The following is a 13,347-nucleotide window of genomic DNA, read 5'->3' as shown; positions in this document are numbered from 1 at the left end:
TCCTGCCACCCTAAAGCTCTCTTAACAAATTAAGTTAAAGAACTATTTTATTAAATAATTATAAAATGGTTTTATGATTATAATATATATATATATATATATATATATATATATACACAGCAAATTCATCTGAGTTAAATTCTCGGTGTTGAAGCATTTCAGAGTAAATGTTGACGTTAAAGAGTTAAGATTTTGATAAATGAATATAATAAGAGTTAGAATTGATTTTATTCAGTGCGAAATCAAGGAGTTATCTTTTCAACACTTGGTGGTGTTAATTCCAACATCCGGGAATTCATGCAGCCCCAGTCACTGAAGAATTTTCCAGACGCCATGCATTTTCCATCTGAGGTTTAGAACAGCAACTGGTGAGTCAAACTACCTAAATGTTGGTATTTTACTGACTTTCTTTAAGGAAATACAGTTGTAAACATATTGTTAAGTTAATAACTTTAGAATGGAGTGACAATTTTAATCTTCTGCGGTCCATTCATGGTCGTTTGTGTATCTAGCTTAACTGCATTACTATTCACTTATTTTCAAGTATGTTTTTATATATGCTCACGCATACATAGTGCATAAAAACATCAAATGTACATGTTCAACACATTTCTGTCACGCTTAATGCCATTTTGTGCGTTGTTACCCATCTGTAAAATAAAATCGACACTTCTCCTTTAATTCGAAGCAAACTAGCGAGGGAATCCCCGGAGCAGCCTAGCCTACTCTGCCCGGATGCTAACGGCAACACAGGACGGTTTCCATAAGCTCTGGAGAGTTTCTAAAACATATGTGGTGAGTAAATGAACATATGCTTACTTGTAAAAGGCTTCCTAACTAAAACATATGATTGTTTGTTATTCGTGTACGTTAATTTGGTTATTTTAAACACCGCGGCCCTTTTAAACTGGTTCATTCGTGGCCGTACATATACCGTTAGTTCATAGAGTCGCGTGATAACGTACGCTTGAATTATATTAAGCGTTGACAACCATTAAAGTCAAAATGTTAACATTAATGTCTTTAAATGAACGCGTTTGCACTTTCTCAGACATTTAACGTTACAGAAGTCTCCCGGAAGTTGCGGGACTAACGTTAACGTTATCCCGCAAATGCACAGAGACTCCCAGATGCCCAAGTAGATGCCCGCAAATGAATGATAATCTCCCGGAAATCGCGCGTCTCCCGCCCGGTCATTAAACACTTTGCACACCCTCTCCACCGAATCCCTCCCAGCTCTTCAGGTACGTCGCGCGCAAGTCACCCCCACCGCTCTTCAGGTACGTCGCGCGCAACTCATCTCATTGCTCTTCAGGTTCTCATCTCTCCCGCTACCTCCCGCAAATCAACTCTGTATCCCCCGAAAATTACTTTTCCCAACTCGGGGTGTCTGACGTTAGTAAGTTAGGCTATTTATGTAGTCAGGAACATCTTAGTCAAGCTTTTTCTCCCGCATGATATTGTGCTTAAAACTATAGGCTAAACTTAGCATGTACTGTACACAACATTTCCTTTTTATTAAAGACAATTTAGTGCGTTGTAAACAGGCCCGGATTGGCTAATCGGGAGGACCGGGAGAATTCCCGGTGGGCCGGTGCGTTTTTTGGCCGCGAGGGCCGTTGTCCCTAGCTCCAGAATCTGTTGCTCTCAGCAGTTACACTTTTTACATTAATTATTTTTTTACTTGACCACAGTCTTCTCATTAATTATTTTACCAAAGCGCTGCTCTTTTTATCTTTTTATAATAATGATGATATGTTAATGATGATTGTGGTCAAGTGATTAGCGCGTTAGGCTTTGACACTGCCGACCCGGGTTTGATCCTCATCTGAGTAGGTTTTTTTTTTTTTCATTTTTATTGTTAAGACATATAATACTGTTAGGGTTGTTGAACATTTGAAGTTCTAAAGCAGCTGTTTTCTCAAAAAAATACGTGATAGTGTCATTAGAAACTGATTTGGAAATGACCTTATTTTAATATAGTCAGTCGTGAACTGAGGTGGGCCGGTCTGAGGCTTGAAACTCCAGGGCTGAAAAGGAGTCCCACTCCGGCCCTGGTTGTAAACAGCCACCTGTCTGTAAAATTAATCAACTGATTCATATTTGAGCAGCCTAATGATGATACAGTTTTGATTTGTAGATTTATTATCAATAATCAACATCTGAATCAAAAGATATCTGAAAAAGTGTGAGGCATACTTTGTAATGTCCATCTCTCCTTTTTATCTGAAGGTTATGCATATGTGTTAGATACTAATTTTTTGTTGTTTTTTTAACAGCCACAGTTCTCTATACAATAACACAAGACCCTGTGACGGTGGCTGATTAGAGACGGATGGTGTATTTCCAGAGTTGGTGAAATGACCAAGCACACCTTCTTGGTCATATGTGGTGATAATAATGAAGGTATGTTTGATAAAGTTCTGTATTTGTTTCACATAAGCTGAGAGGGTATTATAGCATTAGAGAATAACAAATGACATGAAGGTGATAAGTTTTGTATTGTGGGTGAACTGTTACTTAAATAATGTTTTGCTCTTTACTTTGCACTTTTCCTCTTCTGCTTATCCTAATATTTTAGATTATATTTGGACCTGAAACATCTGCTAGACTCCAGGAAAGGTGGCGTCAATACTGGACCTGAAAGGGCTTAACAAGTTGAATCTGGTAAAGAAACATGCACGCACGCACGCACACGCTTACAGAAAACTGTTGTTTATGAAGTTTATGAATATTTTTTACACTGTGGCCAATATTTTGGGGAAGTCAGCATCACTAAATGATATAAAAGATTTTGAGCTCCTCTAAATTTTGCTCCAAGTGTTGTGTTAAATTCAGGATTCTGGACAGACAGCTGCCTGTTTTTCCAGTTCTAGTCATAGTGGTTAACCTAATTGTTTTTGGAGATCCAACAGTGATGTATGTGTTTTTTCTACTTTTCCATATCCTGTCACCTCAACCAGCTGGGAGAGTCAAGTTGTGGATCATCATGAAGATTTTCAAAAGGTGAGTTTAGATTTCTTGAATGTTTTATTTACTTTAAATGTTCTTTTAAATATATCATAGAATTTGATTGCAATTTGTTTTCAAACATTTTTCTTAGTCATGCTGGAGTCTTGAAGAGTTCTTAGATGAGCATCACCCTATATCCGTGCATCAGGAACCACCAGACGAGCGATCAGCAGCTGCTACATCGTCATGGATAAAAAGGTCATCCTGTGGCTGGGAAGCACTTCATTCACAGGACATGCTTGATGAGATTTCCTAGCTCCAGTTTGTTTTCACACAAGTTTACAGCATTTATACCTTCATTTAAACTGCTGTGTTTGATATGGAGGACCAAGGAAACACCCGAAGTGAAAGATTTGCACGCCAAGTTGTTTAAAATGTAATTTCACAAGAAAACTATGAGTTCAGAAGTAAACTATGAGTGACGCTATATTGAACTTTCAAATTGCTCTGATAACACATCAAGTTTGGACCAAAGGACTGAAAGCCTTTTTGAGCACTGGTCATACATATTTTGTTGATACTGTCTGTACTAATAAAACATTTAAAGCATATTTGACATTGTTGCATTTTAAAAACTGAATGAATTGTTGAAGTGTTGAATGTTTTCAAATAAAATGTTTTTTCTTTTGTAATTTACAGTCTATTTTACCTTTTTACCATATTTACACTCAAGAGAGTTGAATAAAATAACAATATATTACACCAGGCGGTGTTAAATATAGTTACATTTTTTAACTCTGCCCAGAGTTAAAATTAACCCTTACTTCGGTGTCAATGTGCCAACCATTTTGAAAGTGTTGATTTAACTCTGTTTTGAGTGGACCCCGTGAGACACTTTCAAAGTGTTGAAATTAACACCCATAGAGTTGTTTTGGGTCCCCATATTTTGCTGTGTATATATATATATATATATATATATATATATATATATATATATATATATATATATATATATATATATATATATATATATAATCATAAAACCATTTTATAATTATTTAATAAAATAGTTCTTTAACTTAATTTGTTAAGAGAGCTTTAGGGTGGCAGGATATATATATATATATATATATATATATATATATATATATATATATATATATATATATATATATATATATATATATATATATATAATATTTCCTGTCTAGCAGTTTAAAGGCTATACCTGGTCCTTCTGGGAAACTTCTACATAGCTCACTTATTTTACCTTTTGTTCTTTTCAACACAATCTTTTTGGATTAAAATGCTTTTTTGAAAATTCATTCATTATCCAAAATAATCTCATTTATTAAGACCTAATCAAAACACCTTGTTTTGCTTTTTACATCGGAAATTTTTATATCTACAAATGTACATATATGTAAACCTTTTTTTAGCAGATTCAAACAAGAAGTATTAGCCTACAGATTGATCTTTAACTCCTAGAATTAATGCTTATTACTTTGTATTTAATAGACCTGTTCGTTTTTATGTTTATATATTAACCTCTCATTTCCTCTTATTTCTTTCATGCATTTGTTACATATTTTATTCATTATTCTCCCTTATTGTTTATAAAGGAACTACAGTTTGTAGAGACTGTATTCTGTTTTATTTTGTAAATGTTTTGTTGTTATAAATAAAAATAACAAAAAAATATGATAACGCCATGTGATCGGTCATCATGACTGCAGCAACTTTGAGTAAGTGTCCAGCTGTCCGTCTTGATGGCTCCGTTTTCAACTCCTCCCCCGCCTGCGCTCGGCTAATCTCGTTGATCACCGGCTGCAGCCTCATGTCGAACGCACCTTTTGTGTCGGGTCAGCTGTTCAGCAGTACCTGTATCTACCGGGAAGTGGGAGTGGCACTGTTGTCACATGATGTTTAAAAAATTCCGCCACTGCACTTCATTTATTCTTTAGGTGCGTTCGACATGAAGCTCAGCTGCAGCCGGTGATCAACGAGATTAGCCGAGCGCAGGCGGGGCGGAGTTGAAAACGGAGCCGTCAAGACGGACAGTTGGACACTTCGGGATGTTATCGGTCATCATGACTGCAGCAACTTTGAGTCCCGAAGTGTCCAGCTGTCCGTCTTGACGGCTCCGTTTTCAACTCCGCCCCCGCCTGCGCTCGGCTAATCTCGTTGATCACCGGCTGCAGCTGAGCTTCATGTCGAACGCACCTAGAAGCTGCATGGTCTGAGTTTGCCGTCTGATCTCGGAGCGCTGTCGCGGTACTTTGATGCCACTTGTGACAGTCACGTGGCGTCGGCGCAGCATCAATCCGGACAAGATTTCTAACCAGAATGCACCGCTTTAAGACAGATTTCGATCGATCTGCGCAGCGCTGCATGAAGTCGAACGCACCTTTTATTTTGAAGAGCTGAAGTTGATAAGGTAATAATACAACTCTTTCGCGAAACTGAATATTGAAGTGAAGCTTAACATTTGTTTCCACAGTATAAAATGTGTGTAGTTTTGGTGAAATAAAATAACTGTAATCGATAAAATGTGCATCATATCAATGCATACATGCAAATTAGACAGAAAAACGTAAATTGTTCTAGCTTTCTAGATATGATATAGATATATTTATCTAGATATGATATAGCCAGTCACATTTGTTTCTGTAATAGCTAAATCACATTGAGTTCATGCATCTAGCATATTGTATAGCTACATTCTACTTTAACATGCTATCTCAATTAGCAGGGGATTATAAATCGACTTTCTTATGAAAATACCTGAGATGGCTGGAAGAAGACATACAGTTAAAGTCTGATTAGCCCCAGTTGAATTATTAGCCCCCTGTTCATTTTTTTTCCCCTAATTTCTGTTAAACGGAGAGAAGACTGTTTCAACACATTTCTAAACATAATAGTTTTAATAACTCATCTCTAATTACTGATTTGTTTTATCTTTGCCATGATGACAGTACATAATATATGCCTAGACATTTTTCACTTCTATACAGCTTAAAGTGACATTTAAAGGGTTTTAAAGGCAGGTTAGGGTAATTATGCAAGTTATTGTATAACGGTGGTTTGTTCTGTAGATTATCAGAAAAAAAATTTTTGCTTAAAGGGGCTAATAATTTTGACCCTAAAAGGGTTTTTTTTTATGTAATACTGCTTTTATTCTAGCTGAAATAAAATGAATAAGAATTTCTTCAAAACAAAAAATATTATCAGACATACTGTGGAAATTTCCTTGCTCTGTTAAACATAATTTGGGAAATATTAAAAAAAAAAAATTCAAAGGGGAATAATAATTCTGACTTCAACTGTATAAACATTTATTATCGCAGTCATGTAAATGATTAGTTAAAGCCTTTTTATGTTTATTCAGATCTTATGTTCATTCAACTACAGCAATAGCTGGATGCCTTTATCCATATTAAGGATTTCCTGGACTGTTACTTTTGTGAGGCATATATGGAATTTCTGCTCAATGAATGAATGAAACAGGCATTACTTGCATTTAAAGTGCTACAATGCCCACATTACCTTATTTTGAGGAAAACTGAAAAAATCTACCTCAAAAGAAATTTGAAGTAAACATATTTCTAGCATATAAATCTTTATTTTTATTTTTGTACTATTTTTCATAAAATTTTTACTATGTCAAAAATAGTAGCCTATTGAATATCAATATTTTGCAAGGTTTTGAATTTAGAAATTCCAGTATCTTGACAACACTACACCTTAGTTAATTACTTTGTCCAACTGAACATGTTTGTAGCTTTGTATTACATTGGATAACAACTCACAATATAAAATAAATCATATTTTTTAGATTTGAAGACATGCAGACAATTACATTTTCAAAAAACAAACAGAAACTGCAAATCAGGAGAGGAGATAGGAGGCTCAAGAGGTATGATATGGCTCACAACAGACTAGTAAATGAGAAGTGGGATAATTAATTAATGTTTTTATTTTTCCTTTTTGGTGTTACAAGTCACAAAGCTTCAAAATTTATTGCTAAAAGTCACTTCAAAAGCCCTATTTATTATTAAAACATTTATAAATCTTTCATAAAAGTAGATTACCTTTTGATAGTGGTGGTATTTTAGCGGGGTGAATTAGAACATTATTTTTTTAATTGGGGGGGGGGGGGGTGTTGGGGGTCTTTGGGGCTAAGCCCCTTATCTCTTTCGACCCTAGCAACGCCACTGCTTTAGACTCGTTTGACTTGAACAAAATCTGCGCAGAATCGATCACCGGTGATCACAGCAAGATGCATGCCGGTTAGAAATGTGTCCGCCTTGCCTTCGCCTCGCTCTGATGTCACGCTGACGTGCGCCAAAAAACTCTCGCGATCGCGAGGCGGGTACCTCGGATAGAGCAGTCGGCCGCAGTTGCTCTCAAAAGACTGCGTTACCAAAAGCATGATGGGAAACGACTGGCTGACGACACAGCTTAAAGCTGATTGGATGAGACTGACACATTACACTTTATTATCTAGTTTTACTAAGGTTTATACCTGGATTTGTTGAATACCTTTTTTGTATTTTCGTTGATAATTAAAAAAAAGTCATAAAGAGCATTACATATGGTTATTTATTTAGATTTACACGCAAACAAAAACAAAACACATCTTTGTAAAACATAACGTGACCTATCCAATATAACTAAATGTTACTTATAAATCATTAGGATGTGTGTGTGCTGTATTCTATTTCTCTCTCAGTCTTAAGTCCTGTTTGTTGTCATTTTCACTTTTTGTATGTTTGTGTGAATTTTGTATTGTAATTTTTATGCAGCATTATTCCATTAAAGTCAATCCAATATATACACATATTCAGAAATACAAAGATAATCAGACTGTTTTGTCATTATGCCTCATCTTTGTGTGGTTTCATACGAGAAGTGAAAAGGGTGTAGTAAACAAGACACACACACACACACACACACACACACACACACACACACACACACACATGTATATGTATATGTATGTGGAGTCAAAAGTCATGTTTAATCGACCAAGAACATTTCCACAGTTTTTCCTACAGTCTAATAGTTTTTATTCTTGAGAAAGTCTTGGGCTATTTTATTTTAGTCTGGCTGGAGTAAAAGCAGTTTATATAGACCTAATAAGCATGTCAATATAATTAACCCCCTAAGAATTTATTTGTCAAACAAACATTTGTCATGACTTGTCACTCAAAAGCATCTTGCTATGGCTACTTCATTTATAATGTAGCCAAATTAGGTTTCTTGAAAGCTTTATTGCTGTATAAGCTGTTTATTTTGTTATTATTTTAACGTTTGTTGAATCTACAGAATTATATTTTTAATACACTCGTTTAGTTAATGAGCTGTTCATCTTCTGTAATTCTGACCATCTCTGTAAAAACAGTGATATTTCTATTGCATCCACTCCCACATTAAAAAAAATACTGTAGTAATGTATACTGTAGTGCTTTTGAACCATGTTATAAAATAGCCTATTTAAATTTTATAGTTCTGGTATCACAACAACTATAAACATAACCCAATACTGAAAAAACATGTTCAAAAATGCTATAATATTTACTATAAATCACCATAGTATTTTTTCATGTGGTCATTCGTCTGCGATTAAAAACGTGAACGAGATCTCCGCCACTGGTGACGTTTCCAGGTTAAACAGCGAGATTCGGCAGGTGTCCGACTTCTGATGTAATTTTTGAGCCCTCCTCTTACTGCGCACGCCTGCTCTCGTTTACAATGCAGCCAAGGCGAGGCGCACCTTAAACGAGCCTAATGTTTTTGTTATTGAATCTTTTTTTGTTGACTTTTGTTGTATGCGAATTTGGGTTGTGTATTATGTTGCTAGGTTGACGACAATTTTTTTTGTATTTTCCTTTGTTAAACTTTTTTTTCTTTCTTTTGTAGGTTCTGTTTTGGATTTGCTTTACCATCAGTGGCCACTTGGTTCCCTGCACTGGGTGTGGATGGCGGTGGAGAAAAGGTGGTTGGGATTGTGTGGTGATTTGGTCACTGTTGATTTTTTGTTTTTTTGATTGCTGTGAGCTGAGTGTGGTGAAAACACTGCTGCTTGGGTACCTCATCTGTCCTCACTTTCTGGGTAACCGGTGGCCATTAGTGGTTTGTTTTTTTTTTCTTTTATTTGGTTTATTTACTTTTTTCCTCCTTGTTTGCAATAATGGAGACAATTTGTATACTAGCCTACAACTTGTGTAATAAAATATAATTGTTCTCATAATTGTAAGTCACTTCATTTACCCTCTGCTAAATCATTAACACTGACAAAAGTCATCTGGTCACATCAGATTGTGTGCAGATAATTCCTTCACTTGTAAAGGCTATCGATACAGATAAATTTGTTTATCGTTTATTTTAATAATCTGTATTATGAAGATACAGCTTAGTGCAGCCTATCTCTCCTGCTCTCAGTAATGCAGACGTATGAATAAATGTGTAAAATACATGCATGTTAACTGTCATTTTCACGTGATCAAGTAGTTTTTTGTCTTATTTCTTCATCTGAACACATTTAACTGTCATAACTGCAATATTTACACACTCCTCCATAAAATGTATAGCAGATGTAACTGTATGGGGTGCTTTTTGCTGTACCGTGACACAAAAGGAATATTGAATGCTCTGTGTCCAAAATGATGGAACTTGCAGGCATCCCAACAAACACACAACGTTGCCTCAACGTAGCGACCTTCCTACAACGTTGTACCAAAATGCGAAAAAGGTTGAGGATTCGACGTTGTTGCTAAAGGTTGTCACAACGATGTCATAAGGTTGCCATTTAAACATCATCCCAACAAACACATTTACGTTGTAGCGATGTCTGCACAACGTTGTATTTTTTTTAAAGGCAACGTTGCCGCTTACGTGCTCGCTACATTGTCACAACGTAGAAATGTAAGAATTTAGAAGGCTGTAGCAACGTTGTCGTGCGACATTCAGCAACCGCGAGGCGGTGTTCTTACTACTTGTATTAATATTTTTGTGGCAGTTTATCAGTACTGCCTATAATACAGGATAAGCAGCAATTCTTTTCCAGTATTGCTTAATATGAAATATTGTTCATTTATTTTCCTATTTAATTTAACAACTGCATGTGTAAACTTTAAAGTGTAAAAATGCCACACAAATGAATATAATTAAACTTTTTATTATATATTTCACAACATTTAATACATACAGTACACATACAGTATCTAATTATAAGCAAACAGTATAAAATAAAGTTTAGATTATATATATATATACATAAGCACAACCTAAAGCATGCGACCCTCATGATGTTTAAATGGCAACCTTATGACATCGTTGTGACAACCTTTAGCAACAACGTCGAATCCTCAACCTTTTTGCAATGTTGGTACAACGTTGTAGGAAGGTCGCTACGTTGAGGCAACGTTGTGTGTTTGTTGGGATGAGGGTCGCATGCTTTAGGTTGTGCTTAGGTGGCGTGGACGACCACTGTACAACATTTACTGGTCAAAGCTGAATAAGTTTAAATTTCAACAAGCCGTCGTCTCATTCATCAACGACCGAGGAGACGTGAGTATTGCTTTATTTCTTCTTGCTAAATAAGATACGTAAATCGTGAATAATCAAACAAACCTACGATTTCGACAACAATCTGTTCCAACATCACACACACACACACATTCCGTTAACGGACGGCAACAACATTAAAATCATTATGTTAAATCTCTCGATAAAACATTTTCTGATTATTGAAACACTATGGAATTAAATAGTTACAGTTTTCCAGCTTTATTTAATATATCTTCTTTATTGTTTAGCAGAAAAAAAGCTAAATAAGTTTGCAACAAATAAAGGATAAGGCTATAATAGCAGAATTGTCAGTTTTGGGTGAGCTATCCCTATAAGTTAAAGTATATAAATTAATGTTCATATGCCTAATTAATATAGATAGTAATTAAAAGGTCTGCTAGTCTAAATTTCTATTTTGATTGGTCTTTTGATGTTTTATTTAAAACCCACTCTTTTCTTTGCTCAACAGGCTATTTTTACATGGAGGTAATCTTCTATTGATAATTTCTGGATTTTAATTATGCGTAAGTTGCATAAAACTCTATTGTTTAATCACTCACTGTTGTTTTTAAATTATTCATGTAACTTGTCTTTCAGAATGTTTTCAGCTGTTGAATTCACCTCAGATCAGTGTTGCTGTAATTCCTGATCTATGGAAAGAAGAATTGGATGAGGTAAAAAGTATACTACTCTATTTACTATTAAATGTTGTTATGTTACCTAAAACAGCATGTCCATAATGTGGAAAATAGATCATGCTTATAAAAAAATTACTTTATTATTTTGTACAGCTGTTATTGAAATGACACTAAGTTTAACATTCCATTTACAGCGAGCAACGACACAATACAGGGCCTGTTCTTTCTCTTCTCATAATTTAAGTAAGTATTCGGAGACTAACTCTGACTTCTGTTAACTTAAACCTGTTTTCCCTGTATCTCTAAATTTATTTAATTGTATGTAATTTTGGTATATGATATATTATTAAAACATTAAAATAAAGTAGGCTACATAATTACTATGGAGATTTTATATGTAATGGAGATACTATGGAGATATATATTATATTATATGGAGATACTATGGAGATTTTATATGTAATGAAATTACAATAAATGTCTGAAACTTCAATAACTTGCTAGTCATAGTCATTTCCTGTGTAGTGCTGTTGTGTCAAGCTCTGATCTGTCCTCTCTTGTTCACTGCCTATTTTGACTTGTGTCTGCTGTGGATGTCTGAAGCTGGATTATCTGTTGAATTTGTTTCTTCCTCTGACTGCTTTCTCCATACCAACAACTACAACTGGTCTTCAGCTGCGCTCCCCGGTCTGCTGTATTCTCCAGTCCAGAGCTTCACTGCCCAGTGTTTGAATTTTAATTTATATATTTATTTACATTTTAATGATTTCTTGTTTACTTTTCTTGTTTGTTTACCATTTAGATTAATTATATATATATATATAAACTTTATTTTATACTGTTTGCTTATAATTAGATACTGTATGTGTACTTTATGTATTAAATGTTGTGAAATATATAATAAAAAGTTTGATTATATTCATTTGTGTGGCATTTTTACACTTTAAAGTTTACACATGCAGTTGTTAAATTAAATAGGAAAAATAAATGAACAATATTTCATATTAAGCAATACTGGAAAAGAATTGCTGCTTATCCTGTATTCTAGGCAGTACTGATAAACTGCCACAAAAAATATTAATACAAGTAGTAAGAACGCCGCCTCGCGGTTGCTGAATGTCGCACGACAACGTTGCTACAGCCTTCTAAATTCTTACATTTCTACGTTGTGACAATGTAGCGAGCACGTAAGCGGCAACGTTGCCTTTAAAAAAAATACAACGTTGTGCAGACATCGCTACAACGTAAATGTGTTTGTTGGGATTTGATAGACTTGTTCCTCCTCACGCATTCTGTCGTCTAGGTAAGCAGACTGGGTCCGTGTACGTTTTGTTCATTTGTTTTCCATTTTCAAACGGAATAAAGGAAATGGAGAAAACGGCCGTTTTTCCGTTTTTCTTTTGCTCACGAGAAAACGAAAAAACGAGATTTTGGCTGGATTTTCGTTTTTTGGTTTAGGGTAGGAAAACGGATAAACGACTTTAAAATTCATTTTACACATGTAGGTGGTGCTGAAACGCCCACTTTCCTCTAATTGGTCAACCAAATCTGTGCTCGTGACGTCACCCTCAAAATAAAAGCCTTACACGCAGGCTTTTAATTATTATTATTTAATTATATATATATAAACAAAGTTTACATATTCTATCATTTGAACCACACACAGTTAGCAGGCTTACATTCATTGCGTATGTATAAATTAAATAAAAACGTAAATCAGCAGTATTCTTAGACATTTGTCATTAAAATAAGGTCATAGTTCACTGCCAAGCTTCTTGCTGCTGTGCACCTGATGCTGAGCAAAGAAAGCCATTTCCGAGCAGCACCTGGTTTACATGATTGTTTTAGAGCTATTGTAGGCCTAAATAATAGCCTACTCTGTATAAAATAATAATTTATTATTATTATTATTATTATTATTATTATTAGGCCTATTATTATTAGTATTGTTATTATTATTATTTACTTAGTTATTCAATGGTTGTAAGAACACATTGGACCCTGCATGGGGCTATAATAAATGGTACCATTTGTTTCTATTGGATTTTCTCATATTTTAATTTAATATATGCCTTTAGCCTATTGTAAATATTTATTTAATAATTAATACTTTATTGCAACTGCAAAGTAGGCCTGTCTTATTATTATTATTTTTTGTTATTATTTTGTCGTTGTTGTTGTTATT

At 34.8% G+C, this 13,347-nt stretch overlaps 2 long non-coding RNA genes across 3 annotated transcripts; both read left to right on the top strand.

Annotated features, from left to right (window-relative positions):
- The first annotated feature begins 305 nt into the window (after nt 1-305).
- LOC147842328 (uncharacterized) lies at nt 306-3,644 on the top strand. Of its 2 annotated transcripts, XR_015499314.2 has the most exons (6): nt 306-368; nt 689-795; nt 2,280-2,406; nt 2,582-2,667; nt 2,964-3,006; nt 3,104-3,644. It is a non-coding gene; the product is annotated as an uncharacterized LOC147842328 (long non-coding RNA). The 2 variants fall into 2 exon arrangements; XR_015944793.1 differs by having other exon boundaries at nt 306-795.
- A 6,739-nt stretch (nt 3,645-10,383) lies between these two features.
- Nucleotides 10,384-11,886, top strand: LOC147842327 (uncharacterized). Its single transcript, XR_015499315.1, has 5 exons — nt 10,384-10,524; nt 10,994-11,048; nt 11,122-11,198; nt 11,357-11,405; nt 11,766-11,886. It is a non-coding gene; the product is annotated as an uncharacterized LOC147842327 (long non-coding RNA).
- Nucleotides 11,887-13,347: the final 1,461 nt, after the last annotated feature.

Source organism: Danio rerio, chromosome 9 (genome assembly GCF_052040795.2).
Source record: "Danio rerio strain M-AB ecotype USA chromosome 9, GRCz13ab, whole genome shotgun sequence".
NCBI classification, from domain to species: domain Eukaryota; kingdom Metazoa; phylum Chordata; class Actinopteri; order Cypriniformes; family Danionidae; genus Danio; species Danio rerio.
This window is presented reverse-complemented; position numbering and strand designations above follow the sequence as displayed.